Source organism: Octopus bimaculoides, chromosome 2 (genome assembly GCF_046866305.1).
Source record: "Octopus bimaculoides isolate indiv1 chromosome 2, ASM4686630v1, whole genome shotgun sequence".
NCBI lineage: Eukaryota > Metazoa > Mollusca > Cephalopoda > Octopoda > Octopodidae > Octopus > Octopus bimaculoides.
The window spans coordinates 110,544,500-110,566,999 of NC_142929.1; the positions used below are offsets into that span (position 1 = coordinate 110,544,500).

The 22,500-nt window shown below is 36.0% G+C and overlaps 1 long non-coding RNA gene across 1 annotated transcript in view; it reads right to left on the minus strand.

Annotated features, from left to right (window-relative positions):
• LOC149137196 (uncharacterized) overlaps nt 1-22,500 on the minus strand; it is a 73,223-nt gene that overhangs the window by 25,492 nt on the left and 25,231 nt on the right. The window contains exon 3 of the long non-coding RNA XR_016240715.1: nt 632-7,468. This is a non-coding gene — a long non-coding RNA (uncharacterized LOC149137196). The remainder of the gene's footprint in view (nt 1-631; nt 7,469-22,500) is intronic.

Below are 22,500 nucleotides of genomic sequence, written 5' to 3' on the forward strand. Positions count from 1 at the left end.
TTGTTTCTGTGTTGCCCCCCCCCACACCATGGCTTGACAACCGATGCTGGTATGTTTACGCCACCGTCAATTAGCGGTTCGACAAAAAGAGACCGATAGAATAAGTACTAGGCTTCCAAAGAATAAGTCCTGGGGTCGATTTACTCGACTAAAGGTATTGCTCCAGCACGACCGCAGTCAAATGACTGAAACAAGCAAAAGAATATATATATATATATATATATATATATATATATATATATATATACATATATATATATATGTCTCTTTCTCAAACTTCTATTCTTTTTCCCGTCTCTTTTTTTTACTGTCACAAGCACAGAAACATTCACATATGTTTATGTCTATATATTCTCACAAAACAAACTCACCAACACACATGTGTGCGTGCATACACACATACACACACACATATCAAATCAAATACTTCACATGTTATCATTACATTATGATGATCAATCCTTTTTGTTTGGCAGCAGGTCACCTGATATCTTGCCTCACGTTGAGAAATACTGAGCAGCTGCCATAATTTGAGATCGTTTAAAGACGAAGTCGTCACGAAGAGAAGTAGTAAATAACTAAAACTAATAATAGTAAAGGAGACCAATCAGAATTATAATCATATACATACCAATCCCCGCACAATTTAGAACGTCTTCCCTCTCCATCTCTCATGTGTTTGCAATTGGTTTTAATTTGATTTCTGTCACGTTTTTGGTAAATTCCTCCTGGGCTCATAGGCACTTTCAGATATGACGTCAAAATTTCCTGTTTTCCTTCTTCACTTTTAATTTCTTTCCTTGCATTTCTTTGCTCCTCTCTGTTTCATTTTCTTATATTACTAATTTCTTTTATATATTCGTCCATGTTATACTGTTTACTCTTGACATTTTAATTCACTAAATGGGCTACCAATTTTATGTGTAAATGGTCAAGAAAAGCTTGAATTGTAATGTAAGGTACTGAAGGAATAATCTCAGACCAGTGATGTTCATATTATTGAGGTGCTTTTACTGCAATGTTTCATCATATATGCTTTATTTAAAATAGATGGGCAAGTAAATAAGTAAGTACCTACCTACCTACCTACCTTCCTACCTACCTAGCTATCTACCTCCCTCCATCCTTCTCTACCTGCCTACACATCGATCTCTCTACCTACTTACGTTTCGGGATATCTGTCTGTTTGTCTGCCTATCTATCTATCTATCTATCTATCTATCTATCTATCTATCTATCTATCTATCTATCTATCTATCTATCTATCTGTCTGTCTGTCTGTCTGTCTGTCTATCTATCTATCTATCTATCTATCTATCTATCTATCTATCTATCTATCTATCTGTCTGTCTATCTATCTATTTATCTGTCTGTCTATCTATCTATCTATCTATCTATCTATCTATCTATCTATCTATCTATCTATCTATCTATCTATCTATCTATCTATCTATCTATCTTGTCTGTCTATTAATATGGCATTATCTATCTAGGAAACATGTAGTCTTGGCTAGAACACTATATAATGAAATTCGTAGAAAAGAAAATCTCGAAAAGACAAATATAAGAAGTTGCAGACATGACCACACACAATTCGAAAGGATATTGGTGGACGACCCTATCAAGACTCAAAAAGATTACATGCAAAACAAGTCAGACATAAAGATCTGGAAGAAGAGGAAGAAACTATTCACAGTACTTGAAATCAGTTGCTCAGTAGGTGCCAACATAATGTTAAAGATCAGTAAAAATGAAATCATACAGAACGGATAAGAAATATGTATGTACTCCGTCTTGATTACAGCTTTAGATTTCGACTAATAATAACTAGAGTACTTGGTTACGCGACTAACAGCCTCAGTACCAATTTCAAGGAATTGAGACCCACAAAACCAGAAAGAACACACCTAATCAAAAGATTACAGTTACAAGCTGTCAAAGGTACCATGAAAATATATACAGCATTCTTGAAGTTCAGTATATAATAAAATCCACAAGTGCAATGTTATCCATGCGTACGCCCATGTGTACATGTACATATACATGTATACACGCATGCACTCATACTCATATGCAACAAGACTACTTCGTTTGATATCATTTAAATTCCCATGAAAGAGTTTTGTTTCTTAGAAACAGCTCTTTTTCCATTAGTAAGATATTCGGAAAATAGAACCAAAAGAACAGTCATACATACATACATGGTAATTGTTTTGACTTCACAGATGTTTGTCGTCTTCTCATTGTCAATGGTATTTCTGACTCTCCGTCCATGACCTCTCAGACGACTATTCTGTCCCGTTGCAGTTCTGCATGGTTTGAAGGATAGGTGATAGACGAAAGCTGTGAGTTAGTACGCGCTTCCAACTCTACACGTCGCCATAGAACTTTCATTTGATGGAATGACAAATGAAATTTCCATAAAGAGATATGTGTAAGTCATTGAATTATAGTGTTAAACGCTTGTACAATACAAGTACCACTCTCTGTCTCTGTGATTATTGCCAAGAGAGAGGTCGAAGCGAGATGACCAGTAATAACATGAAATTGCAGGTTTTACATCAGAGTGTCCCTCTTCTTGAAGGATTTTGTGACAAGAGCTAGGACTCTTTCACTCCCGGTGGTTTTACTGTGCACTCTGACACCAACCAAGTGTATTTCTGCTTCCCTGCGCTCAGATTGCTCACATATGCTAGTTAATCCATAACTGGGACCCTGACAAGTGCTACTACTCCGGTCAGAGTAGACTTGGGAACAACAGATGCTAAAGTTGGTTCCACACTCCTTGATCTCCCAATTAAGAATCTCACTATTGGATGCAGTTTAAAGTCATACATACATACATGCATACATACATACATACATACATACATACACTTTAACACGTAAACGTTTTTAATATAACCTTCCTTTTCTTGTTTTGAAAATTATATCTATCTATTTTCCGTTGGTCATTCGTGTTGATAGCATCAGGACATTATTTCTTTTTGTTATTAGTGGAACTAAGAAACTATATATTTTTATGTAGTTGTCTATTTATTTGGTGGGTTTGGTCCTAATGAAAACATACAACAACCACGTGTTACTGCAGCATTTGTTATTATAAAAGACTTCCTGCTAACTCTCTTCCAGCTTTCGCCGATAGGTGTTACCAAATATTTTCTACTGAGAGCTATTGCTTGAACACTTGTTTTATTCCTATTTCTATGTACCACTTCTACACACTTAATGTCTGCTCGAAAAAGGCATCAGTCGTCTGTCATGCTTTTCACATATGTTGGAATGGGAATAAAAATTAATGTGTTTGAAACTTGAATATGAAATAATTTCCACTACAGAATCTGTAGTTTTTAACTTGAATTCAGTTCTTTTTCAGGACATTCTCAAAAAAGCATAAGACTATTTTTCATCGTTCTAGTTAAAGCTTAGTCGTCGTTATTTATATCATTCTTTTCTTGGAGATCATTATGATGGTAGTTAGTGTTATTTTCATATATACTACTCTTCTTCGAGTCTTGCAGTTGCAATAGTTTGCGCAAACATTCCCTCCTTTACTAATCTTCCAGCTTTCACACCCTCTTTCTCCTCACTTTGTGCAAAAAATGCTGCATATGTATGTGGTGGGTCTAAAAATTTCGATAACTTCTGTTCTTAACAACAGTTACTTATCCATTAACTGGTATTGTTCGTAACAACGAATGAAGTAACTTTTGCAAGAGATAAAAAAAAGGCTATAGCATCCAGGCTTCACCATCAGTAGCGTCATTCTCAACTTCCTCCTCTTCCTTCTTTTCCTCCTCCTCTTCCTTCTTTTCCTCCTCCTCTTCCTTCTTTTCCTCCTCCTTCTTCTCTGCCTCCACCACCACCACCACCACCATATTCATCGTTACTATGATAGTTGTAATAATGACTTATAATGATGACAGAGATAGTGAAGATTGTTTTTAGAAATAAGGCGAAGTGAATACAATATTGGCGGGAACAACTGTGACAGTATTGACCATATCTTCAATGACAACTCTACCAACAGTGACACTGTGAGCGAAATAATGATACTGTAACAATCATGATGTAAAGCAGAGGGTTACTCTCACCATTTTTCTCATTGTTCCTTCTAATTTCTTTACATTATTCAATAATGTTTTCAAATCGTTAATACGTTCATGTAACATGGTAGAGTTGATAGATGATGCGATATGTTAAAGATTTGTGTTAAGGATAAGTATCATGTTTGAGTAGCAAGCTAACTCCCTTGAATATGGAGAAAACATTTGAATTTTTTGATGTACATAGCAGGAATATTTACTGCTATTCCGCCAAAAAAGCAACCGCAACTTAACGTGTTTTGCAGTTCGACGTACATGAATAAGATACATTTTTACTATTATTCCCTCTAAAATAACCCTGGGTCGAATAAGTGAAAATAGAATGAATAAGAAATAAAACGCAAAAACTAAATAAGCAGTAAAAACAAAACATACAATCCATTCCCTAATTCCAATAATAAAATCTATTTCTTTACCTGCCAACGAAGTTATGCTTCAATTAACCAGTACAAACGTATCTGCCTTTTATATAGTCTATTATCTATTGTTTCCTTTTCTCTCTTCCCCTACTCTCTCTCCCCTTCTTGGCAAGTTTTATCCGCAAATCATGGCTGTTTTAATAATTCATTATAGATAGTTTCTAATACAACTCCCACATTTATTTAGTTCTGGTGGTAATCAATACATCTAACCCTATCTTTTGTGTATAGATTCGTTCTTCCTCTTTGTATATCTCTTGACTGTTCCTGTATTTGTATTATGTAGGAAAGTGAAATATCCTCGCTTTGCGAGCACCTTACTATTTTATGAAGTAGAGATATTGGTTGAAGTTAATATTCTGTGCGATATATTTGAAATGCTGCAGTTTACTAAAAGATGGGAAAATGAGAGCCTACATTATATTTATAAAGCTAGAGGTTTAGCGAAAGACTGCGCACATACATACATGGTTATAACACTAAGTGATTGAATAATATTTTATAAGTGGGGGAATTCAGGTAAACAAGGAAGACATCTAATTAGTATTCTGCAAATTTAATCTGTAAGTGGAATAGCGAAAAACAGAATAGTAATCCCTTTTTTTCTGTCTACCAAGATGTTTGATATATAAAGTGCATATAATGTCGGCTAAAAACTATAGATACATTTTGTGGTACAGAATAACATTGAAACAAAACACCATAAAAGTAGACACACACACGTGCTCGAGTGCATGTATTTTGAGGCCGTTTCGTTGATTATTCTCAACTGTAATGCAACGTTCATATCCTAACTTAATAAAACGAAAGAAAAACAAGAGTTAAGGTCTAGCTACCGACCTAAAGCTAAAGGAATATATTAGGTGAAATTAACAGGTGTCATTATAATCAATATAGTTCAAGTGAGCAAATCAAACGCCCCATTCGTCATCGATGCGTCAGTGCTATATTAAATGTATGCCTCTTTCTGAGGTTGTATGTATGTATGTATGTATGTATGTATGTATGTATGTATGTATGTGTGTGTGTGTGTGTGTGTGTGTGTGTGTGTGTGCGCGTGTGTGTGTGTGTGCGTGCGCTAATATAATAACTAAATTTACGATATTTGTTACTCATAATCTCATAATTCTTATCTTAAGTTTTAACTGTTATCCTACTAAAAACTTCTGTCGTGGATTTCTTTTAGACTGCGTTAAGCCACGATCGTGGCTTAAAATAGATTCAATCTTCAATAACTTTCGAATAGTTAGACCTACCTACTCTACTTTTTTCTCCACGAATAGCAGACTTGATTATAAATGTTTTGCCATATTGATACTAAGCTTACGTTCTTTTTTTTTTTTTTAATATATTACAGTCTGAAATTATTATGCTGTATAACAATATACTAAAACTGAATGTCACCACCTGCTCTCGGATCGCAATACCACAACTATCGAAAGTAATTTTGTGTGTGTGTGTGTGTGTGGTATATAAATGTGTGTGTGTGTGTGTATGTATATGTGTGTGTGTATAATGCATACACACACATCCTTTAATTTTATAATTTTACCCTTTTTTAGTGCGGTTGGATTAAGGAAGAATGTCCGACACTAGTTCTTGGAAGTATGATAACTCTGTAGTCGTCTAATTGGGAGTAGTCCGTATCAGACGATACTGAATCTCCAAACTCGTTTGGCGATGAAGACCTACAGTGTAATATTACATCTAACTTCGCTGTGAACGATCTGTAGACGGATGAGACCTTAGCGTATGATTTCCAATATTTGAAACAAACTAGGATATCAAATAACATTAATTTTGAACTCTAGATGGGAGCTAGTAGATTTTTTAAAAAATTCTGAATTGTAGAAGTGACTAACAGTTATGGTAAAAGCAAAGTACAGAAGCAGACACCTCTGAGAAAATAGTCTTGGCTTGGGGCCTGGGGAAATGGGACCGACGAAAATGAGATGAAGGCATACCTGAGATTGTTTAACATGGGACTAATCAAAAAGGGAAATTTGAGCGAGTTCCGGTATAAAGTAAACCCCCAACGGGCTAACCGATTTTTGGTTTAACTTTCAGGTGCAATACATTTATGATACTTTTATCAATGCTGAACATGATCCACCAAATCAAAAGCCAGTGAGACAAGTTAAATGTAAGTTAAATAAAAACAAGTTAAAGGAAGAAAGATTTCCGTAGATAAAAGTCTAATGAAAATTACTTCATGGAGCGATGTTGTAGCGTTACGATCTTACTCTTCTACTTGCCGTTGGGTATGTAAATAAGAAACAAGTGATTTTGTCGTCATCAGCAAGTTCTGTAAAATTGAAAGCAGTCGTCTTAAACTGGGTCGAGAGAAGCAAAAGCTAGAAATTGTTGAAGAGTACAACCGTCACGTGGATGGAGTTGATTTAGTGACATATGCCTTTATGCGTTTCTTGATGAAAGGAAAACGTAGAAGTAGACAAAGTTTGTTCATTAACACTCTGGACAGTATGACTCAAAATTCTTATATCTTGTACTCTAATGTTTTTCAAAAAGAAGGGTCGAAGCCAATATCACGACAGAAATTTAAGATACAATTGGTTGAAAGTCTTGTAGGAGAATTTAGAGCGGTTACAAGTAAAAGGAGGCAATTCTCACGTGCTCATACGGCATATTAGACTTTGCGACATCATCTGAAGCAGACTAAATTGCCTGTTGGAAAGTGCAAGAAACTATGGTGATCCTCATACCAGTCATCTGAAGAGGCAAACAACAAGCTTCATGTCTAAGGCTAGGACTTTGTTTAGGGATTTTCTGGGAGAATTATCATTCAGAGAATTCGTACTTTTATTAGTTGGAATACCCTCTTTGATTTCTGTTGACTTTGTATTATTTATGAAGATATTTTCCTTGGATTTCAGTTTTAAAAATTCCAAGTGAAAATACTTTTTCTTCTATTCACTCCCAAATCTGGTAAAAAAAAAAAAAAAAAGAAAAAATGCGTAAATTTCATTCTTGGCAGTTAATTGCACAATCTTCAATATGCAACAGTTATGCAGGTTATTTGCAAAAAAGTATACGTAACAATGTCTCGAATTAGAGAACAAGCAAACAAAACAAATAACACAAAAGCAATTGTGGTATTAGTATGAGTAGACTAGTGAATTTTCACTTACAATATCGATTCAAATTAAATAACTTACTCATTACTGCATTGTTTAAAGTTCAAGTCGTTCTGATGGTGTGTCTTCTTAGAATTCCGCATCACTTGAGTTTCTTTTTTTCTTTTTTTTTTTTTAAATAAGTATTAATTTTATGATTATGTCAATTTTGATGCCTATACGCTCTACAACACTTAAACACGGTTTTGTGCTCAGCCGTAAGAAGCGAATATTATTATTACGAGTGCAGATTGTTTCAGAGAAAATTTATTGTTATCATTATAGTGTTTCTAATTTAACTAAGAGGAAAATTGATAAATAACTTCTTAAGAATAAGGAGACATCCTGGTATTTCTGTTTTTCTTTGATAATAATTAACGTAGTATATTTAATTTCTACAAAATTGTTTTACTTAAAAATGCAGCCATTTATAATTGTAAATCTACGTTTCAAATTACCAAAGCAATTCATTCTCCACTACAAAAACACATAGTTAAAGAGTACCAAAATTAAATATTTTCACCAAAACATTGAACCTGTTCTTAAAAATTTTAATATTAACTGGTATAAATTATTGGAAATTGGAGGTTGCAGACAGTTTATTCTCCCTGTTATAGTGGGTATGGTTTAGCAGTGAAACTAATAAAAACCAAATCTACTACGATTTTGCTATGCTGCACTGACGCATATTCGGTATGTTATTTTCATGAGTTTTAATTTTCACAGGTTCGATCATAATTTTCTATGAAATCAGTTTTGTAATCAAAATATCAGTAGTATAATTAATTGTACTTCTCTCTTTACAACAGCGAATTCCATTTAACCAAAAGAAATTCCAAGGAGATTAAAGGTGTTATAGAAAACAAATATCTAGCTTACAGTGCATAGTTTAGCGTCTTGCACAATTCTGTAATGTTGAACCACAACAGCTGCAATTACGGTAGTGGATGGGGTTGTAAAAATAGTCATTATTGATGTAACAAGCACCAGCATTATTGCGGTTTCCTGTAAAACGTGGTCGTGTGCTCAGTAAATGTTTTCATTCATTCTCAGACTATTCTCATTAGACTCAACAACAACAGCCAGTACCTAAATTGTCCTAATCATCACTAATACCACCAGATTACCAACACCAGCTGCATCATCAGTTCACTCCCATCAGTTAGATTTATCATCACACTCTTTCGGTCATTGAGGGGTACGGGTACACCTATCAAAGGAAGTCATTTACACGTGCTGATGACGATGGTTTCTCGTGATTTGCATACAAAGTATTATTACACAAACATTTGTAAGTATCTAGTAATTGTATAATTACTTTTAGTAACAATACTAGAACTTGGGTCGAAAGTATACATTTGTGAGATACAAACAGTGGTTAACATTTATTTTTTGCTGAATCATAAATATCAGTGATCTTTTCAATGGAGCTTACATTGCACTGTAAACCGGAACTTAGAATCACGAGAATTTAAATACATTACCACATGACAGACACTTGAGGTGCGGAAACTTTTCAATCTTTGGGATAGACGCCTGTTAAAAGAAACTTGATTCGCACACAACTTCTATCTAACTATGATCCACAATACAAAGAATTATACTCGTACCCACCCCACATACATACATACATACATACATACATACATACGTTCTCCCTATCTCTTTACGCGCCCACCTATGCTCCACCACACATATCAGCACTCGTGTGTGTGGGAGTATCTACACTATGTGTATGTGTGTGTAAGTGTGTGTATGTGTGTGTGTGTGTGTGTGTGTGTGTGTGCGTGTGTGCGTGCGTGCGTGTGTGTGTGAGTGCGCGCGCGCGCGTATGGGAGCTTTGACACAATTACCCTAACGCTTAATAAAACAAATTATGATTTGTTCTGACATTTGGAAGTAACTAGTTTCCTATTATGGGGAATGGAATAGTAGAAACTAAAACGGTATTGTTGAATGTTGCTGCGTGATCTACGGTTAAATATGATAGTCTTAGTAAATGCTATTGGACTTTTTTTTTTGCGGCAACTTGGCCAACTGCTTAAACACTCTCGAATGGCAGCAGGAATTGGTGTTCAAACTCTTAACAAGCTGTAAAAGTGGGTACATGGATGATGTGTGCAAGTAACCATTACTTCAGGGAGGATGTGATCATGATTCATAGATGCGTCATTTTTGGATCAATAAACGGAAAAAGTGGGCTTTTGTTGAGAACTTGTTTTGCTTTCCTAGGCAAAGACAATGTATCCTTTCTGCCACTCTTTGAAGACTTCATCGCATTTACTAATGTGTTAAATAAAAAATGCATTAATCAACTCTAGCAATCAGCAAACATGTCACTATTTGATACGGTTGCTGGTTATTCGAATTGTTATAGTTGAATGATTACAAAGATAGCAGCGGTAATGACAGGTAGTTATATATGTGAAATAATATCAAGATATAAAGTTTTAATGTTAATTTTCAGTTCTAACTTATCAAGATATTTCTGTGACTATACCAGTCCGGTAATGCTCATCATTCTAGGTGAAAACAATTGAAGATAATCATCTCGTTCAAGAACTCAATTTAAGACATTTAACGAAATAGGAACTCCTGTACATTATACTCTCATTATATTTCCTTAATATAAGAAACACATGCTTTTAGATTTAAATTTAGAATTATTTGCTTTAGATCGTCCAAATGAATGATGTGAATTGTAACGCCACCGTTTATCAGAAAGAACAAGAATAGGATTAGCAAAACAGTTATGCAAAAGAATTTCATTTATTTGTTTATTTCTAAATAGTTTAACACCTTGCACAGTTCATTGTAACAGTAAAAGTAAACCAGATATCTGAAGTAATATATCTGATATTTCTGTACTACGACTATTTTAAAATTGAAAAACAAGAAAGTAAACATAGAAAAAAACAAAACAAAACGATAACAACGCAGTGATACTTTTTTAAGCCATAATATTTTTTCATTTGGTGCAGCTTGTTTAAAAGAACAAACCTTAAACTTCAGAGAAAAATATATTATTTATTCCATTTACATTTGTTGAGTAGGCAACCTCTCAGAATAAGTGGTCGCTCAATCAGTTGAAAATGTGTAAACATGTTTATGCAGATTTAGCTAACTGTGCAATCTTACATTACTTTACCTTATATCACTCCGTGCAGTTCCTGGTTTCTTAAGACTGTTTTGTAGTATGCTAAATAGGAAGAGGTTTCTAATCCTTAGTTTAATTCTTTACTTCTCGAGAAAAGAGACACTGCGAGTAGTGTCGCCTAAAGCCGTCACATAGTATAACTGATTTGATTCTGAGAGAGAGAGAGAGAGAGAGAGAGAGAGAGAGAGAGAGAAGAGAGAGAGAGAGAGAGAGAGAGAGAGAGAGAGAGAGAGAGAGAGAGAGAGAGAGAGAGAGAGAGAGAGAGAGAAAAGAATCGTCCTAGTGCTTTATCCCTTCCGAAAAGACGTAAGCGAAGCAGACCTCTGCAGAAACTGAACTTTGATCGCATAGAGGTAAAACAGTTATTCAAGATTTTTGTTTAACGATAGCAGGGATATAAAGTAGTGAGAGGGCTTATAGAATTCTTAAAAAAAAAAAAAAATTACGAAAATCGCGTGGCCTGCTAGGAATTAGCAAGTAAATCTTCCTCAACCCAAAGACTTAAAAAAAGATACATTGATTAAAGTAGTTCTTGATATACAAATAAACGGGATTGTCATGACTGAAACTCTTTATATAAAACGGCTACTCGACGATCCGATAAAACAGAAAGGGTAATCTAGGTCTAATATTATTGAAACATATCTGTTCCTCTCACTCGCTGGCGTTGATCTCAGATCAGATCGGCTCCAATTTGCATTGTTCATATTGTCCAAACAGTTCTTGTTAATTCGTATAGCTGATGTGTAGCAAAATGATTTTATAAAGTGCGTGAATACATACATACATACATACATACATACATGCATACTTACATACATACATACATACATATATATATATATATATATATATATATATATATATATATATATATATATATATATATATATATATATATATATGTAGTGCTGTGATATTGTAAGTGCTACAGCATACTATTCTGTGTATATTAAAGATATTGTGTGTATGTGAATGTTTCACCTCATGTCGACATAGATCACACAGACATATGATCAAAAACATTTCAGTCATGCCCATCGCATCTTTTTAAAGGTAACTAGGACGACACTAGCTAATAGATCTTTTCTCTTTTTAAGATGGTATGGTAAGGAGGTTGGGTTCAATCTCTGTCAGTTAGCATGTGAATATAGTTGTGAAGGTATGAGTATTGCGAGCATCTTTTATGTCTATAGTTCATACCTTTTAAGTGTACACATATAGAAAATGTACGTGAACAATAATCTGTGTATGTGATTGTACGTGCGTGTAAGAGTCCCCATTTATATAAAAATATCTTTGTGAAGTATATTTATGCAATAGTATGTGTATGTATATGCATATTCATGTAACTATAGGCAAGTATGTATTTAAATAATTCTTTCTTCTTGTTACAGTCATTGGTTTATGGTTCTGTTGAGGCACCGTCTTCAAGAGTATACGCAATTATATAATTTATGACTGTTTATATACCTTTATGCAGGGATTTGAACTCCTATCGTAAAAGGAATCAAATACAAAGTATTTTGTCTGACATTTTACCAAATCTGCCTGCTACCTCATATGTCTGAATATATTTAATAACTATATAGAGTAGAACTGATTAATTGCTTTATTTGCGTGTAACTATATTATGTAATAAATAAGATTGTTCACTCTTTTTTTTTACACGAAATAGTTACCCACGAATAAAGAAATAGGACAACCACGGTTTACCAAATTCATCCATTGATAAACTTTTCCACTACCTTTTTTCACACTGTAAAAAAATGAACTGGCACTGGAAAGTAGGACATTTTAATAGACTATGCCATTCTGCTCCTGTCTCTCTATACGATCAGCTACAATCCGCAACTGGTTTATTGTCTGCTTCGTGAGATTTCCTAATCACGAGTGGAGCTCCCTTTCACCATACTGACCTGAAAGTTACATTCTCCCTTCCTCTCTCTGTTTCATTTATTCTTCCTCTGTTCATTCCCCCATGTCATAGAAATCCTCCTCTGTCTCCCTGTCTTTCATTTCCTTTCCTCCTTCTTACGCCGCTTACATTCTCCCCCTCTCCTTGCCTTTTGTTCTTATTCTTCCTCCTCTCTCCTTTCAACCTTTAAGTCTCTGGAAGTGCTTTTGCCAACTTTCTCTTGATGAAGGAAGTCGGACTTATTGTAATATCATCGTATGGCTGTTTACTGGTTGTATACCCAAGACTTTTTGCATATTCTATCCGCAAATTATGAATATATTACGATTATTATATAACTCCGAGCTTCCTGAAACAGCTGTCGAGTTAAGAAAATATGTACCCCTTTTTCAGTATTCTGTATTCTTTATGCTCTACGTACATATATTAGTATGTATATGTATATATGTGCATATATATACATACATATATATATATATATATATATATATATATATATATATATATATATATATATATATATAAATATATATACAAGCAAGAGATATTGATATTATTATATATAATTTTACTATCCAGCAAGAACAAAGCACCATAAAAGGTATTTATAATTCTACGTTTTATAGTACTTTATTCTTGCTGGATACTAGAGAGGCGTAATGTCCCAGTGGTTAGGGCAGCGGACTTACGGTCGTAGGATCACGGTTTTGATTCTCAGACCGGGCGTTGAGAGTGTTTATTGAGCGAAAACACCTAAAGCCCCACGAGGATCTAGCAGCTGGTGGTGGCGAACCCTGCTGTACTTTTTCACCACAACTTTCTCTCACTCTTTCTTCTGTGTCACGCTGAATATCTCCAACAACTACGTTAAGGGTACACGTGTCTGTGGCGTGCTCAGTCACTTGCACGTTAATTTCACGAGCAAGCTGTTCCTTTGATCGGATCAACTGGAACCCTCGTCGTCGTAACCACGGAGTACCACGATTCTTGCTGGATAGTAATATTATTTTTAATAATATCTATATCTCTTGCATATGTTTTCACTGATCTTGGTTCGAAAGTGACTTGGGCTTTCAGCCGAGTAAACAGGCAGAGATGCAGTGAATATTTTAAAATTTCGTTGTTAACAGTGGAATCAACTGAAGATGACCAATCGGATTCGCGCCTACGCACGTGATCCGAAAAATCTGAAACTGCAGTATGGAATTATCCTACATTCCTCTAACAGTCTCCTAGAGGTAAGACGAGAATTTTCCTATATTCATCGCCCGCAAACATCTCTGCCTGTAAACGTTCAGTGAAGCTCTACATAGTGCTTACCGGCTTACCGGCTGCTATTTCTAGCAATGATCGTATTTCGAATGCATTCGCTTTGTGTGTGTGTGTGTGTGTGTGTGTGTGTGTTTGTGTGTGCGTGTGTGTTTGTGTGTGTGTGTGTATATATATATATATATATTATATATGTATATTATATATATATGTTTGTATGTATGTATGTATGTACGAGTGTGCGCATGCGCGCGTGTGTGTTGGTGTGCGCGGGTGGTAGTGTGTGGAGGTTGTATGTATATATGATCAAGCCCTATTGTGTTTATCTGTATCACGCTCTCTCTCTCTCTCTTTATTTCTTTATATAATGATATCCGTGGGGCAGCTGATGATGGAGGTATGTTGGATTGTTGGTATGGGTGTTTTTGTATATGTGGATTCGTATTATTGGATCGTTGGTATGGCTGTGGAATACTATTATAACATATCCTTTTGACATATATATATATATATATATATATATATATATATATATATATATATATATATATATATGTATACATACATATCTACATATATAGTGACACATTTTAATGATAGAAACCTTCTTGAGCAATAAATATTTCACCCTTATTTCGCCCTTAACATGATAAAATTCGAGGCTGATTGAAATATGTTAAGTAAAACATAGTGATGAACAGAGTAATGGTAGTTGGTTCTCAGTAAAACTAGTAGGAAGAGACCTTAGTCTGGACGATCTAATTTCACAGTGCCAAGTGTTTTCCTTAATATCTAGTGTAGTAGGTTTGGTTGCGGCAGTTCTTTGATAAATCAAGAACAGAAAGACATCAATTCTATGAAAAATAAATCTAAATTCATTCAGCTTTACGTCATTCAACTTTAATCTTAACATCCTAATTATCTATTTTTCACCATTACCATTCTTTCTCTCAGTAAACCACACACCAAACATTGCACGAAGCCTATCATTTTCAGAAGTACATTAATCTCTTTTACTCTCAAAATATATAAACTTTCAATTCCTCAAAATCCATTTTGACTGCATAATCTTACTCCAAATTCAACTTTTCTTAATTGTGTCCAAAAGTTGTGACTAAGAATAATATATCATCAAATACAATCAACTTTACAAAGGATAGCAATAATGAGAGGTTTAAAATTTCCGAACAGAAAGTTACAAAGAAGTAGCTTTTGTACACTGTGGGCGAATTACCTCATAAACATTAATTATTCATCGAACCGATTTTCCTGGTGATGGTCACACCGACCATCTGATTTTGCCAAGAATCATTCGTTGGCCATTCACTATATCAGTAATCACCTGTCACAAGCTGGATGAGTAATTACTAAAATCAGGGACAAATGAATATTCCAAAGATAATTTTATGGCACATTGAGGTGTCATTAGGATGTCTGCCTTGCTCCATTGTTTCCATAGCTACCTGATAACTGACAGGCGCTATGTTTAGTCAACGTGAAGTCACGCCTGGCTGAAATCGATATACTGCATTAAAACGTCCAGGTGTTAGAGTATTTTATTTAGGTGCATAAACTACTTCTTTCCCGCTTCGGTGACCGCAAGGCCAGTTACTTTTATATTCAACAAATGCGCATATACTTAAATAGATGTACAATCGAATGCAAAAATCATATCGCGTACAGTTTAGCACTTTCAGAGTAATTTACCATAGAGTGTTGAGTGCACCGACCCGGCATCTTTAGCATAATTGTGCCAGTAGTATTTTTGTGTACAGATCGAATGTATAGGCATGCTTTAAGGTGTTACCGAGATACTCATATCTATCTATCTATCTATCTATCTATCTATCTATCTATCTGCCTGCCTGCCTGCCTGCCTGTCTGTCTGTCCGTCTGTTTGTCTGTCTCTCTCTACATACACACACATATACACACACTACACAGACACATACAGACATGCACACATATACGCATACGCACACATATACGCATACGCACACATGTACACCTCGCATCATTTAAAAAAAATAATTTTCTCCAGAACTCTTCGTACTCACAATTCATATTATAACGAATTGCATTTAAAAAATATTAACTTTGATTTTATATTTAGAAACTGCGCGCGCGTGTGGCCATCAAGCTTTTTTTCTTTTTTCTTATTTTTTCTGTTGTTGTTATTAGGGAATTCACAGAGTGAGTGATGTAAAGAGAATGTAAAGAGGTAGATGAGAAAGCTCTATGCCTGGTCCCTTCAACGTAGCCGATTCATTCCTTTATTCTCTAATTGGTTTCACACAGTCATTAGTTTGCTATGGTGGGACACCGCCTTCAATACTTTTATCAATTATAATGAACCTAATACTTATTTTAATGGGTGCATTTTTTTTTATCGATCTCAGTTTTATGAAACTCTAATATGCAGGGTTTTATGAAACCCTAATGTAAAGGGAACACAATATAAACCACTAAATTTTAGATCGGTTTACACAAAAGCACATATACATACTCGCGCATACACATACACACACATATTTTCATTTATTTCGGTTGATCTAGTTTTCTGTTACTCTACAGAGTCCCTGAAGTCTAACCGGTACAATGGAAAGTTGGGGGAAAAAAAAGAAAAGAATCTATGAAAAACAAATTAATTCCTGTAACTATAGGAGTACGTAGCACACGAAGACTGGCATGCTTTCTACTGGCTTCACAATACATCGAACCTTAGCAATGAGTCAAAAGAAGAAGAGAAGGTATAGAAGAGGCGAAGGAAAGGACACACTGGATGGGTACTTTTTAAACATTAGTGACTGAGTACCCTTTTTAGAATATCCCTGGCCACTGTTATTCAGTGTCAAAGTAAACTGGATAAACCAATTTGCTCATACAACGCTTCTTGGCACTAATTCGATTAATAGATCAGTTGTGTATGACAGCTTCAGTTGAACCATTGAAGTAATGGGCAAAAACGAAGACAGAATAAGAAATACCGAAGCGAAATGAAATAAAGTGTTTCAAAAATGCTGTAAGTGGCAACTAGCGAACTATTGGTATAAAAAAAACAAAAAACAAAAAAAACAGGAGACAGATTCAGCAGAATAATATAAGCAAGGTAATAAAACAGGTTATAAAACAACCGAACCGAAGCTAGAAAACCAGGATGTCAGAAATGAAGCAAACACTGAACCGTAACCAAATATACAGAAAATTAAAAACAAAACAACGATGTGACACTTGGGTAAGTAACAGTTAAACCGACCTGTGAATGTCTGTTTCTAGCTTATAGCATAATATATCAGACACACATATATCATGTCATATTGTATACATGTATGTATGTATGTATTATGTATGTATGTATGTATGTATGTATGTATGTATGTATTCTCTTTTACAGTCATTAGAGTACAGCCATGCTGATATGTATATATATAGTTGAAATTTACAGAAAAGCAAAAGATGCAGACAGGTGTATAAACAACAAACAGGTGTATTAGTTTAACACTCGGGAAGGTGAGAAAGTCTTTTACGTTTCGAGCCTACGCTCTTCAACAGAAAGGAACACGAAAAAATAAACAGAGAATGAAAAAAAACTTTTGGAGCTAGCGGTCAATCATGGTGGCTGGCTGGACAAAGGTAGTTAGAAACGAGACCTAGGAAGAAGGGGTAGATAATAAAGTATTGGTGATCCCAAAACGAAGGTACGCGTGCGTGTGTATGTGTGTGTGTGTGCATGTGTATAGGGGCTGGTGACTTTGTCGTGTGGATGTGTGCGTGTGTAAGTGCGTGCGTCTGTAATGTGTGGCTATGTGAATGGTGTGATGGTGTGTGGTGTGGTGTGGCGGTGTTGAGGTGTGGAGATGTGAGGGCGGAGTGTGGGTTTGGGGTGAGGAAGTGGGGTTGGGGTGGAGTATGTGACAGTGGGGTGTGTAAGTCTGGTGTGTGGTGGTGGTGTTGGGAGTGGGGTGTGGATGAAGGGGGTATCGATGAAGGGAGAAAGTGGATAGGAGTGAAGAGAGGAAATAGGTGTGAGATGAAGAGAGGAGAGGAGGGGAGTCGGATGAAGAGGGAATGGGAGTTGAGCCCATATGGTGTAAAGGAGCGAAGAGAGAAGATTAATTCCTATTCACGGCGAAGGTGGGAGTCCAGATAGCCCCTGTGCAAAGAGAATCCGAACACAGACAGGTGTTGTAATGAATGACCAGTAGAGCGGAAATGGCGCGAGACCGGGATGTCGTTGCCGAGTCTAATGGCTAAGAGATGCTCCACGAACCGGTCAGCCAAGCAACATCCCGTTATATATATATATATATATATATATATATATATATATATATATATACATATACACATACACACACGCACGCACGCACACACATATAAAGCCCACATATTTATATTGACCCAAAGTTTGTTTATTTTACACTACCGTTTCGCGTGTCAACCATGTGTGTGTGTATTTGTGTTTGTATTAATTGGAGATAGAGGTGACAGAGTAGTCTGACTTTTAGGTTCAGAATCTGTTTTATTGTTAATAATTGAAACTGGAACACGACCGTTCCAAGAAAAGAGACTGCAGAATAGAATCGGAAATATGAGATTAAAGTCGTGGCCAGATTCTGTAAAAGAATGTGCTCGCCTCAATAATTTAGTTGGACAGCTGGCGTGTGTGTGTGTGTGTGTGTGTGTGTGTGTGTGTGTGTGTGTGTGTGTATGAGTGTGTGCGTGTGTGCGCGTGTGTGTGTGTGTGAGAGAGAGAGACTGAGAGAGATGTACAGAAAGTGATATATACATATGTATATACAGAAAATAAAATGAATAATTTATACCTGGTAGCTTACTGGTAAAGCATAATCACTCCCACAGTGTTCGTTATGTATCTGGTTAATGAGAGACGAAAGATGGAAGATATGAGAGTTTTTATTAACCACTACAATTGTTTCGACATATCTAGCATCGATCCCTCACGGGTGGGATACTTAACAACTGGTTCGGGAGCATTTGACGGTGCAGATATATCTCTTGGGGTGATAAACAGATAAAATTCATTAAAATAACAGTTCTGCTATGGGTCTTCTCAGTTCTCGCGAAGAAAAGCGGCAAATTAAAGGATATAATTTCATTTATAACTGAGAAGATACATTGTAGAACTGTTATTTTAACGAGTTGTATCTGTTTATCACCCGAAGAGACACATCTGCACCGTCGGATGCTTCTGAACCAATTGTTAAGTATCTCACCCGTGAGGGATCGATACTAGATGTGTGGAAACAATTGTAGTGATTAATGAAAACTCTTGTACCTTCCACCTTCCGTCTCTCATTAACCAAATAATATCTATTTTCATTGTACATTCTGTGGTGTTCTCACTACATGAATAAATGGAGCTTGTACGAGACGTACGTACTGCTATAACCTATTGAATCTTTGTTGCTTATATTCAAATTTTATTCACCAAATCTCTTGATTTTGTTTTTGGTTTTTTACCCTACCAAATTCTGGTGCCTCAAACATTTTAAGTACCACATTTAATCTTTTGATTAAATCTATATTATCTATCTATCTATCTATCTATATATATATAGAAAGAGAGAGAGAGAGAGAGAGAGAGAGAGAGAGAGAGAGAGAGAGAGAGAGAGAGAGAGAGAGAGAGAGAGAGAGAACGAGATAAATAGATAGATAGATAGAGAGTGAGAGAGACAGATTGAAAGAGAGGATGCATGAGTAGATAAATACGAGTGTCTTCAGACAGTTTATTTTTTTTAATTTAGTAGTAGTTTGGTCGTTGGGTGTTGCAGAATGTTCATGGTGACCAGTCTGATTGTCGAATAAGAAATGATATTGAACTTGGCCTAACTTAACGCTTGACTAAGTCTGTCTGTCCAGTTATATCCGGCCATCAATCTGTATTTTGCTCCTCTGTCATAAGTTGTGATTGGTTTAATCAAAGCTTGACTGATTTTTGATCCACCTCAGATTCGCTAAAATTTTGCTGACGTTAGTCTAACGTTTTGATATGTTGTTGTTAAGCGCCATTAGCTAGCTTTTTAATGACGTCGTTACTCTATTTGCATGATCCTGTGTGTTGTTTATAAAACTTTTTCAAATTGGTAAAACAGAGTTAAGGTTCAAATTGAGGCGAAAACCTCTTACACACACACGCACGCACACACACACACACACACACACACACACACACACACACACACACACACACACACACACACACACATCAGCGCGCGCACCCCTTATATTTATTCTATTATGCAAAATCTCTTAGAAAAATGCTCAACAAATTAAAAGTATATGATGATGATGATGATGATGATGGTGATGGTGATGAAGATAATAATAACACTACAGCTACTACTACTACTACTACTACTACTACTACTACTACTACTACTACTACTACTACTTATAATAATAATCTTTTTTAATATAGTCACAAGGCCTGAAGTTTTGTGGGGAGGGGACTTGTCGATTACATCGACCCCCAGTTCTTAATTAGTGCTAAGAACGTGTGTGCACTGATTAAGAAGAACATCCTTAGTTGGAAAACACGTCTTTTCTGTAACAACCAGCACTGACCTGAAGTAACAATCAAAAGAGGTATCTTCCAGGGAGATTCTTGTTCGCCTTTGCTATTTGTTATAGTCTTGATTCCACTTTCTGCTGTTCTGCGCAAAGTCAACACACACTATGAGCTGAGAAAAAATGGATCTCATCTTAACCAACTTGCCTTCATGGATGATTTAAAACTGTTTTCAAAAACAGAGCCCGAAATGGGGGAGGCTATTTGAGACTGTACAGATGTGCAGCAATGATATAGGGATAGAATTCGGTATCTCAAAGTGTGCGGTGCTCACTTTGAAACGGGGGAAAATAGCAGATTGTAGGCGTATAGAATTGCCAAACGGAGAGTGAATGGAGGGCCCGGATGATGATGGGTACAAGTATCTTCGGATCCTGGAACTGGACAATATCTTACAGAGAGAAATGAAAGACAAGATCACAGCTGCATATTTGAAGTGGCTAAAACTTCTCTTGAAGTCAAAACTCAATGCAAGGAACGTTGTGACTAGCATCAACATATGGGCAGTTGCTGTAGTCCGCTATACTGCACCCAAATGCGGAGATTAACCAAATCGATCGCACTACCCGAAAAACAATGACATTGCATGGTGCCCTCCACACAATATCTTTAATCTACAACAAGGGCTGTGAGCTGGCAGAATCGTTAGCACGCCGTTACGTTCTGAGTTCAAATTCCATCGAGGTCGACTTTGCCTTCCTTTCGGGGTCGATTAAGTAAATACCAGTTACACACTGGGGTCAATGTAATCGACTTAATCCCTATATCTGTCCTTGTTTGTCCCCTCTACGTTTAGCCCCTGTGGGCAATAAAGAAATATCTTCAATCCACAACATCATGATATTGGATAGTGTGCGACGTCTTCTATAATAATAATAATAATAATAATAATAATAATAATAATAATAATAATAATAATAATAATAATAATAATAACTGAAGGCATTAATTTCCGTGTGGAATTGATAGTAACGGTGGAGGGCATCGTGCTTTCTCCATCAGTAAGATGGAAATAATAATAATAATAATAATAATAATAATAATAATAATAATAATAATAATAATAATTTCGGAAAGATGCATCGTGCCCATCAGCCATCTGCGGACACTGATCGCCTATACATGAAGGGAGCAAATGGAGTAAAAGAACTGATAAATGTGGAAGACTGCATACGTATCGAACTCGAGACCTTAATGAGATACGTAGCCCAAAGTAAGGAAATCTTACTAGTGACAGTTAGGAACAAGGGAATATTGAAAGTAGAGACAAAAATAAAAAAAACAAAGGAAGAAGTGCAAAAAGGACATGAAGAAGAATTACGCAAGAAGGGACTACACAATCAGTTCCATGCAGCCACAACAGAAGTTGCTGGAAAAAATAGGTGGGATTGGCTGAAGAAAGGAACACTAAAAAAAGAGACCGAGAGCACTATTCTGGCAGCGCAAGACCAAGCTTAGGCCACGAACTGGAAGGTGAACCTTAGGAATGAGCAAGTGTCTCCGCTGTGCCGCATCTGCAATAGAGTAGATGAAACCATTGCCCATATCATGAACGAATGCTCTAGACTTCTCAAAACCACTACAAGTTGTGGCGACACGATGAGATAGCGAAAGTGCTACATTGGAAACTGTGCGAAAAGTGGGGGGGCCAGAGAAAGGTAAGACGTGGTATGAGCACAAACCGCAGAGAGTGACGGAGTTGCAGACTAGCAAAATCCTCTGGGATTTCCCAATCCAAACAGATCAGGTGATAGAGCATAACAGGCCGGACCTAGTGGTGATGGACAAGATGCACCACATATGTTATATAGTCGATGTTGCATGCCCCTTTGACCCACTAATAATCAAGAAGGAAGGCGAAAAGATAGATAAATACAACCCTCTTAATTACGAATTAGCCCGGCT